Source organism: Lontra canadensis, unplaced genomic scaffold, assembly GCF_010015895.1.
Source record: "Lontra canadensis isolate GAN:19392208 unplaced genomic scaffold, GSC_riverotter_1.0 scaffold16, whole genome shotgun sequence".
NCBI classification, from domain to species: domain Eukaryota; kingdom Metazoa; phylum Chordata; class Mammalia; order Carnivora; family Mustelidae; genus Lontra; species Lontra canadensis.
The window spans coordinates 19,677,855-19,688,756 of NW_022631010.1; positions in this window are offsets into that span (position 1 = coordinate 19,677,855).

Here is a 10,902-nt window from a genome sequence, read left to right on the forward strand (position 1 = left end):
CTGCTTGTATTCCCTCTCTTGCTGTGTCTCTCTCTGTCAAATGAATAAATAAAATTAAAAAAAAAAACACACACACTTTTAATTTAAAAAAAAAATTGTCCAGATAACAACTCCAAGCCACGGAAATCTCAGTCCCTTCCCACAGGAAGGCTTCCCTGAACCCCCAATCCCTGGGCTGGCTTCTCATCTGGCACTGGCCACACTGGCGTGTGACAAGGGACAGACCCTTGGCTGCCCCACAGCAGCACAGTGCCTGGCACATAGACAAAGAGGCGGGTCGAGGTCATCAGGGATCTCTCTGCAGTGGCCCACTGGAAAATTTGGGGTGAGGAGGTTTACTCGGGGTGGGGGAGGCACATCACCCAAAAGAGAGATGGCAGCTGGTACACAAAGCCCAGCACACATCCGCATCCAGCCCCACCTCCCCTTCCCCCAACCTCCCCTCCCCGCCACCTCCCCACCCCTGCCACCAACCAGGGGGCTCATCCATCACGAGGACTGTGCTGGTGATCAGAACTCTTCAGGATCCAGTCCAGTCCTGTCTCCCTGTCTGTCTCTCTTACACCTACTTCTGCCTTTTTAGGGCTGCCTGGAACAACACTCCCTTTTGTTGGCCTGATGGCCCTCAAAGGGTTTGCTGGGAGCTCTCATGTCCTCCACCAGCCACCCCAACTCTGCTCCCCTCACATGGGTTAACCCCAATCCCTGCACTCCCACTGTCTCTGTCCAAAATTCCAGGTCCTTCCCACACCAGCTGCCTGCCCAATCCTGGACACCTGTTGTTGGTCACACACGGACCACTCTCCTTCTCCAACCCTCAATGGCAGCCCATTCCCTGCCATTCCTAGATCCATCTAACCTGGCCCCCAGGAGCCTGGGTGGCTCAGATGGTTAGGCGTCTGCCTTCAGCTCGGGTCGTGATCTCGGGGTCAAGCCCCGCATCAGGCTCCCCGCTCAGTGGGGAAACTGCTTCTCCCTCTGCCTCTCTGTCTCTCATGAATAAATAAATAAAATCTTAAAAAATAAAATAATAAAATAGTAGACCTGGCCCCCGAAACAGAACTGGCAGCTAGTCATTATCCCATAAGTGTGTTCTGATTATTTGTAATAAAAAAGGTAAATATCTCCAACTTCTCTGCCCCTCCTGGAGATTGGACCTACTCATGCACCCTCTTTTCTTGGGCAAGCTTCCGGGAGAGCAGGCGGAAACTGCTGGGAGCTTGCCTGCCTGCTGAGAGCACAAGCCTGGTCTAGCCAGCCTGGAGTCGGGAGATCACAATGGAGCAGAGGTGAGCCGTCCCAGCGGGGGCCGTTCTAAACCTGACCTCAGACAACCAAGGGAGCCCAGCCCAGCCCAGAACTGCCCAGCTGGGCCCACCCATTCAAAATACACAGGGCTATTCTAAGCACTAGGCTAGTTTGTTATGTACCAATAGCTGAGAGCACACTGGAAATGTCCCTACTTCACCCTTGCTCTTTCTTCAGCCTAAAATCCTCTTCCCCCTCAGTATCCATGGATTGGTCTGCAACGTGGCCCCGAGGTCTCTGCTCAGTGAGGTCCCATTCACTCTCCCTGATAGACACGTTGTGATAGCACGCATTACTTCGCCTCTTACATTGGCCTGTTTGATCGTCTCTCCTGCCCCAACGTTCCCGGCAGAGTCTAAGCTGCATGAGAGGAAAGATAGTGTCCATTTTCTCCATGCTAGCCCTAGTGCCCAGCATGTGTACTGGCTCAGCTGCTCCTGGAATGAACGAAGGAGCTCATCTCACACCCTGGTGATTCCTATAGGGCTGGGCACGGACCACCACTCTGGGCCTCCCTGCGCCTGCCAGCCTTGCTCTGGGCCCTCAACTCCCCTGAATCATAGTGGTCCTTGTAAAAGGGCCCTCTGTTTGGTGCCCCCGTTCCATCAGTCTGCCAGTGGGGGACGCTCACCCCTATTTCTCAGATGAGAAGCCAGACGCTGAGCAGCTTGCACAAGGAATATTCTGAGGCCCCTCTTGCCTGGAGCTCCCTGAGATCACCAGACAGAGGTAACTCCAGCTACCACTTGGGGCTCCCCCAGACTCCCGGTCCGGAGACCCCACTCTGAGCCTCTCTCCTCCCAGCCGGGGCTTGGGAGGTAGCTCCAGAAGTCCTGGCAGGGCATGAGGGGCCGTGAGAATCCAGCTCCAATTCATCCCACCAACAGGAGGGGCAAGGACCCACCAGCTCCAGCTCTGCCAGGTGAAGGTCACTGCTAGGTGTTGCAGGCAAGCGTGCCCTGGGACAGAGAGCTGGGACCTGACATAGGCCCGGTCTGCCTGTGCAGGAACGGCTGAGGTGGCCTCAGGGACCAGGGCCCTGGAGGAAAACTGATAAATCCGAGGATGAATCAAAGAATGGCTCCCAGGGGGTCTTCCAGGGAAGGTCAGGCTTGGCCTGGAGGACTCTGGCAGATGGTCAGGCTGGGTAGCAGCGCATTGTCCAAGCTCGCCGGGCCCACAAAGGCATCGGCGGACAAGAGCAGGGTCCCAGCTGCTGCGGGAGCTGCCTGCCCAGCCATAGGAAGTCATGACCTGTTGCTTCTGGTTATCCTCTGGGAACGCTTCTTGGGCAGAGATGGAATTCCTAGAATTAGCCACCAGGTAAATGGCTCCAAATCCATGGAATAAACACCACTGACTTGGAGTCTACCTGAGCACATTCTGCACAGCCCACAGCCCAGAGAGGGGCAGGGACCAATCCTACGAGAACAGTCACATTTATTAAGCACTGACTGTGTGCGTGCCCAGCCCTGTGCTTAGAAGGCTTTTTGCATGGACTCCCCCCACTTTTGGCCTCACAGTCCCTCAAAGTGATCTGAATTCTTATCTTTATCACAGAGGGGACCAATATTCCAAATACCTCTTAGATGCTGGCATGGGAGCCAAAAACTTCACCAAAGAGACCCTCTTCTTGTGCTCAGAGTAAAGATGCCCCGCTTTAGGAATGCCAAAAGGAGTGTGCCCAAGGTCACCGCTGGATGATTCCAAAATGCCACCAAATCCTTTCCCATGGGAGCTCTGGTTCGGTCGGGAAACAAGACCCAGGGGAGAGCAAGAGAAGTTAAACCCCAACACAAAGCCCGCGCACTGGGGAGGGTACAACCCCAGAGGCGGAGGCGGATGGTGGGGCCCAGGTGTCCCAGCTGCTTCTTCCCTGATGCAGGGAGGGGAGGGGAGGGGCCTGCTCTCTTTGCATATTCTGTGAAGTCTCTCTTTTTTTTTTTTTTTTTAAGATTTTTATTCATTTGACAGAGGCAGAACAGAGATCACAAGCAGGCAGAGAGGAGGCAGAGAGAGGGGGGGGATGCAGACTCCCCGCTGAGCAGAGAGCCCATGCAGGGCTCTCCCAGGACCCTGGGATCATGACCCGAGCTGAAGGCAGAGGCTTTAACCCACTGAGCCACCCAGGCGCCCCTCTGTGAAGTTTCTATAAAGATGTCTGAAAGACTCTCCAAGCGTCACTTGGTGGACAGAAGGGGTTGTTGCCCTCTACTCTGAAACACTTGCCACTAGATTGTGCCACCCCTGTAGGGTTCGAGAGCTGCTGTCCCTTCCCGTGCTGTCCCTTCCCGTGCTGTCCACCCCGCCCCTGCCCCCAGGACAGGCAGCCAGCTGCAGGAAAGCAGCCCCTTTCATTAAGCAAGGGAGGGTCCTCCCGCTTTAAACCGAGTCCCCACTTCCTGGAAAACTGCTGAGGAGGCAATAAAATTAGAAAGAAGGGCGGAGAGCAAATTACAGAGAGGGAGTGGGTGGGGCCAGAGAGCCTCTCATTAGCCTGATTAGCTGTGGGTGAGGGCCCAGATGGAGGGAGGCTGGGCCCTGCGGGAGGTGGTTATCAGCCTCCTGCGGGATAGAGGGCCCCCCCAAAGACCTTGGGGCCCAACTCCCAGGCCTCTGCCTTCTGGTCAGACCCTGTCCCCTCACTGTAGCGGGAGGACCCAGGGACTCCCAGATGCACTGTTTCTCCCCGTTTATCTCCTCTGGGTACGTGGCAGAGCCTATGAGTCTCACTGTCCTCATCTGCAAAGTGGAGCTGGCTCACAGGCAATAACCAGGATTCATGTAAACAAGTGTTTTTTGTTGTTGTTTTTTGTTGTTGTTGTTTTGTTTTAAGTACGCTCTACCTCCATACTGGGCTTGAACTCATGACCCTGAGATTAAGACCAGAGCTTAGATCGAGTCGGATTCTTAACGGACTGAGCCACCCAGGCGCCCCTAAACAAGTGGTTCTAATCCTGCCTGTACTTCAGAACCACCAGGTAAGTTTTGTAAACTGCCAGACTTTGGACTGGGAATCGGAAACTATGAAGGCCGGCCTAGGCACCAGAATTTTAAAAAATTTTCCACAGTGAGATGCTGAGACAAGACCATGCCTGGGAAAGTAGCTATGATGCCCGAGTTCATGTCACCAACACCAAGTGAAACAGCGATTTGAGGGTCGCCCTCCTGGAACCTTGCCCTCTCAGAGGAGAGACTGCTTGAGGAAAGGATCGTCACCCATCATGGCCACCTCTGTATCCCCTGGTCTTGGGATGGTACCTGGCATGGAGTGTTTGTTGAATGAATACCCTTCACAGGCAATCTAGGGACAGTGAACAGCATAGCCATGCCTGATGGGTCTGGAAAGAGGTCACCACCTAACATTCATTCACTCATTCCACAAATATCTACTAAGTACCCACTATGTGAAGGGCACTATTCTCTGGACCTGGGGCACATCAGAAAACAGGAAAGGTGAAGAGCTCTGCCTACCGTCCTTGATCCTATGGTTGAACAGAAATAGATAGAAAACAAGCTGCATGTATAGAGCCAAGATGGAGAGGTTTGTGAACATTTTTTTACACAGAGTAAGGTAAAGTGAATCAGGAACTGAACAGGGTGTTCAGGGCTAACAAACCACCACAATGTCATTGCTTGAAAACAACCACCATGTCATGCTTTGAGACACGGTTTAGTGGTTATACAAAGTCTGGGGCTTCAGCTGGGGAGATGTGACTGTCTTGGGGTGACGGGAGTGACTGGATCTGGAATTCTCTAGAGTGCTCTGTCCAGTGCAGTAGTCACCAGGCACATGTGGCAAATCAAATTAAAAATTAAACAAAATGTCAAAGTCGCTTCCTCAGGGGCACTAGCCACATTGCAGGTACCAGACTTAGCCAGTAAACATGCAGGATGCTCAGAAAATTTGGATTTCAGGTACACAATGAGTAATTGTTCTTAATGTAAGTATATCCCAGATGGTTCATGGGACATACTTATACTACAGAAGGATTTACTATTTAACTCAAATTCAAACTGACAGGATTTTCTGTGTTCTCTCTACAACTTAGCTAACATGTGCTAATGGCCACTGTATTGGACAGCACAGATATGGAACATTTCCATCACACACGAAGTTCTATGGGACACTGCTGATCTAGAGAATTCTAGAAACCTGTCTGGTTTCTGGGCTGGGATGACTGGAAGGCTGGGCTTAGCTGGGACACAGGGCCTCTCCCAAATGAGGCTTAGCTTCTCCCAGCATAGCAGTAGAGAGAGACAGAGAGAGGTTCCAGGGGAACAACGGTCATCGAGAAATCCAGGCTTCTTCCTCTGGTCTATACTGGGAAGGTACCTCCCCCACATCACTTCTGTCCCATTCTATGGCTTGCACATGTATCATTAAAGCCAGCTCAGACTCAAGGGGGCAGGGAGAGGAGATTCACTTCCTGTGACAAGGAAGCCACAAGGTCACATTACACAAACATGGGATTGGAAATATCTATCATCTTAGACAGCTTTGGAAAACACCTCCACTAGGCAAGGGCAGCAAATCAGGCAAGGACTTGGGCTTTTGTTATATCAAATGGAGAGTCATGGAAGGTAGAGAAGGGTCACAATCAGACTTGGGTTTTAAAATGAAGCGTTAAGGGGTGAAGGTAGGAGGAGGGGCTTATCTGGGATGGAGCTAGGCCGCCTGTCCCAGACCTGCACCCCCACCCCTTCCCCCTTCCCTCACAAGGACCCTTGCAGCCCACCACAGGGCATCTCCACCTCCTGTCCCCAACTCTGAGGCAAGTCCCATCTGGCCAGCTCTGTGTCCCCTGCCCCTCCTAGTGGGAGCAGCGCTTTAACAGACAGTGCAAGAGGGGTCCAAAGCACTAGACACAAACCAGACTTAAGAAAAACACTCTTGAGCAGGACCTGTGGAGACCCAGTGGGTGTTTCCAGCGTTTCCCTCACGACCGCCCAGACGGGATTTCCTGTCTTCTGGGGCATTCGCTGAGCAGGCCAAGATCAGCTTCACGGAAGGAAGGAAGGAGTGGGGCTTTATCCATCGCCTATCTGCACACGGTCCCTGGCTCCTTCTCCTCTGCTCTTCTGAGCGTCCTTTCCCTGTATCCTTCCGCCTCCTCCTGCCTGTTTTTCAGCCCCTAAACACAGGCTCGCCCACCTGCCTCCCAGCACAACTGAATTACAGGCTTGTGTGATGCAATCAGCAGCTGGAGGAGCAGAGACCCTGAGAGCCACAGCTGGAGCCAGCTGGAATCTGGAAGGCCGCCTCTGGCTTGAAGTTTCCACACTGAGCAAACCACTTTGCAGAAACCTCCCTTTACGCTGGCAGGACAGGGCAATGGGAAGCTGCAGCTTTCAACTATGCCAAGAATGACTGTGCGTATCAGGCTGGAATCAGGGTCATCCCCAGCAGCAGTTTCTATTCGCTGTTCTGGAATCTTGCCTTGTCTTGGATTCATCACCCAGGGCATGAAAAGTTCCTTCTGTGGCTTTGCCATGTGGAGGGGACATGGCAAAGGAAGGGCAAACAATCTCTGTTCCATCTGCAAACAACTCTAAAGTGACAGGAGAGATCTGCAACGTGGCAGCTAAAAAAATAAGACCAGTAACAGAGGGTTTCTGAAACAGGAGCAGCCCACCAGCACCCACCCCTGCCACGTAATCCTTACGGCAAAGTTCAGGAGGAATCCCATGCCTGGGGGGCCCAGATCCCTCCCATCTGATTGAGGCTAAAAAATCCCTAGGTGGCTGAGGGTGCTCCCAATGAATTAATGCAAGGGCCAGAAGGCAAGGAAGGCAACCGTTAGAAAAATGGCTGTGGGCTGGGATGATGGATCTCCTTTTCCCAAATGTTTTGAGTATTACAGATCCCACAGTTTAACAAGCTTTAAAGGAGTTTTGTAACTCATAAAAGAGCGAGTCAGTGGGGGCACCTGGGTGGCTCAGTGGGTTAAGCCTCTGCCTTCGGCTCAGGTCATGATCTCAGGGTCCTGGGATGGAGCCCCGCTCTGTGCTCAGCGGGGAGCCTGCTTCCCCCCTCTCTCTGCCTGCCTCTCTGCCTACTTGGGATCTGCCAAATAAATAAAATCTTAAAAAAAAGAAGCGAGTCAATTAATATTAAAACCCTCCTAGAATGACAAGACTTCAGTTTTATGAAACCTTGCGGGAAGGGGGATGTTGGCTGACAGAGAGCCGGGGAGTGGGGGGATGGGCAGTGGAAGCACAAGATGCCAAAGAGATGCTCAGGAGACGGAGCCATGGAGACCCGTTCCAGAGATACCCAACAGCTAGGAACTTACAAACTCCACCCCAACCCTGGCATCCCTAAATTCCTGTCTGTAAACCACACTACACATATGGCTAGGAGGAAAAGAAAATCAGAAGCCTATTTAATAACTGACTTTTAAAAAAGTTTATCAATGTGTTAGTAACTTCTATACCCAATGTGGGCCTTAAACTCACGACCCCGTCGCACGCTTCCAACTGAGCCAGCCAGGAGCCCCTAATAACACTTTTATGGGATGTGTAAAATAGAGGACTTTTACTCTCTACTTCATATATTTTTACTGTTTGGATTGCTAAGTATTTATTGCTTTTATAGTCAGAAATAAAGATTAAAGAGGGGCGCCTGGGTGGCTGAGTGGGTTAAAGCCTCTGCCTTTGGCTCAGGTTGTGCTCCCAAGGTCCTGGGATCGAGCCCCGCATTGGGCTCTGTTCAGCAGGGAGCCTGCTTCCTCCTCTCTGGCTGCCTGCCTCTCTGCCTACTTGTGACCTCTGTCAAATAAATGAATAAAATCTTTAAAAAAAATTGATTAAAGAAAAAAAGTAAATGCCCTTTAAATAGCGACAAAACTAGCCTCTGATAAGGAATCTTTGCTCTGCCCATCCAGGCAAGGGGAGCCATGTGTTCAGGGGATGGGATGGGTAAGGGCTCTCCTGGCCAGCCTTCTAGGCTTGTCACTTGGCCCACCTCTGAACCAACCCCCTTCCCATTACCTCACAGCTGTCTGACACCAGTCCGAGGGAGCAGCCTCAGTAACAGACATTGCGTCTTGGGTCAGCAGGGATCAGAGGCCCACCTGAATCCTGGAGGACTGCTGGTCTGGGAACACACCACCCAGAACTTGAAATCTCAGGTCCCATGACATTTCCTGCCTCAAAATGATCCTTTGAGGGGCATCTGGGTGGATCAGTTAAGTATCTGCTTTATGATCAGGTCAAGATCTCCCACCCTGGGATTGAGCCCCACACTCGGCACCCTGCTCAGCAGGGAGTCTGCCTCTCCCTGCTTCTTCAGTCAAAAGTGCGGCTCAGCCAGTTGAGTGTTAGCCTTCGGCTCAGGTCATGATCCCAGGGTCCTGTAATTGAGCCCCATGTTGGGCTCCCAGCTCAGAAGGAAGCCTGCTTATTCCTCTCCCCCCTGCTCATGCTCTCCCAAGTATTTTTTAAAAAACAAACAAACAAAAAAAGATGATCCTTTGAGCAACTGCAGGACTACCAGGCTTCCCTGCTCGGTTGCACCCAGAAAGGGCCCACAAGGGGGCGTGTGGCTGCTCTGGGAGCCTCTGCCGCCTATAGGCAGAAAGCTGATGGTGCAATGCACTTTCCTAACTGCAGGAAAGAGCTTCCAAGTAAAATCCACCCCGTCTAGGCATGCTCTCAATGAACCGCAAAAGGTGGACAAGGCAAACGGTGACACCCCAAAAGAGGAGAGTTGGCCAAGTGGGGAGGTAGCTGGCCCACAGCTTGTTCTGGTTTTACAGACCACGGTGGTCTTCCCTTGTCCGTCACCTGGCAACCGTGGCTGTGCAAGCTATAATGCAACATCCCTAGCATCACCAGAGGTCACTCACTTTACTGACACCCCTACAAATCATTCCAAAGTGACCCCAATTCACCCAAAGACCTTAAAACATTTCAGAAAGTTCTAAGTCCACCTCCACACTCAGAAGGTTCCCCTGCAGAGGTACACATACAGGTCGCCTTTGCTCTGCTCCCCCACCCACACAGGCTCTGCAGCATGTAGGATGGACACGCCAGCATCTAGCACACTGCCTCGCCTTCATGTTCCAGGATGTTGGCCACCTCTCTGTGGTCCACCTGGTTCCTCGGGAATACTGAGCATAAGATAGCACAAATACAGGGATGGCTCTGTTGATGGACACCGGTGGGAAAGGACTGGAAACACTCCTCACCCACTCAGATCCCCATGGTTTCCTGGAAATGACCATCAGACCCAGTCATGACTAAAAGACAGTTGAGCCTTGAGGCATGCCGTGCCAGCAGCTGGAGCTCCAGGGTCACTAAGTCACCTACCCCAACAACACTTAACATTTGTGCTATGAACAGTATAATGTGGGGCTGTCGGGTTAAGCAGGAGATAAATATGGTCAGGAAACCAGACTGGAGTTAAAACTGTTTAAATTCATTTTGTGCACTATGCTTCCTAAATATCTGACATGCAAGCTTCAGTGTCTGGCCCATTTAGAAATTTAGGTACTGGTTTCATTTAACTGGCTGGGTGTGGAAGCTAGACTTCAGTAACAGTTTAACAGAAGAAAAACAGCTCCCTGTGGTGTTCAGACATCAATATTCTGCAACCCTTGTACCAGGGTAATGAAAAACAGGGTAGAGCACCTGGTTGATTCAGTTGTTAAAGGTCTGCCTTTGGCTCAGGTTGTGATCCCAGGGTTCTGATTTTGAGCCCCACATCGAGCTCCCTGCTCAGAGGGAAGCCTGCTTCTCCCACTCCTACTCCCTCTGCTTGTGTTCCCTCTGTCAAATAAATGAAAAAAAAAAAAAAAAAAAAACAACAACAACAAAAACTTAAAACAAAACAAAAAAACCCAACCAACTTTACAGGGGAACCCCTAGCAGATACTACCTTAAATGCTCGGTCATCACCAACAACAGGAGCTATGTGGCCTGAGAACACAGCATCACTTATGCTAAGCCTGTAAAAAGTGCAAACCCAAACTGAACCCATGAGCAAGCCAACAAATCCAGATATAGGGACCTTCTAAAACACTGGCCATCAGTAGTCTCAAAAGATGAAGATTTGAACAGAGCCTAGGACGGTGGGCAGAGACCTTGAAGCCCTAGCACCACGTGAAGTCCTGGGGCACACTTGGGCCTTCTTTTCCACAAAAACACTCCGTATGGTAACATGATTTATTATTTTATTATACACTTTATAAAAAGTCCACACACACATACCTCCCCCTATGGTCACGAAAAGGGCTCACATCTTAACATGAACAGGCCATCTTCTAAAGCAGGCCGTATTATTTCTCATACCCTAAGTTATTTCTTGCCCCTCAAATATACCCCAACTACAAAAAATGGAGCTGCAAAGGGTATATAAAGACAAATGAGTTTTTTTGTTCTTGTTATAATACAATCACTTAAGGTGACTAAAGAACCATGAGTCCAAGGGGGGGCGGGGAGGAAATCACAGTAAGGAATGGAATGTGTATGTTACCTGCAACAAGCAGCTGACTTCTCTGTCATCAGTGGCACCTACTCTAAATTAACTGGTTTGTAGGGATATGGGCACATGAAACCATGAGACAACATGCACCAGGCCATTGCTTATAC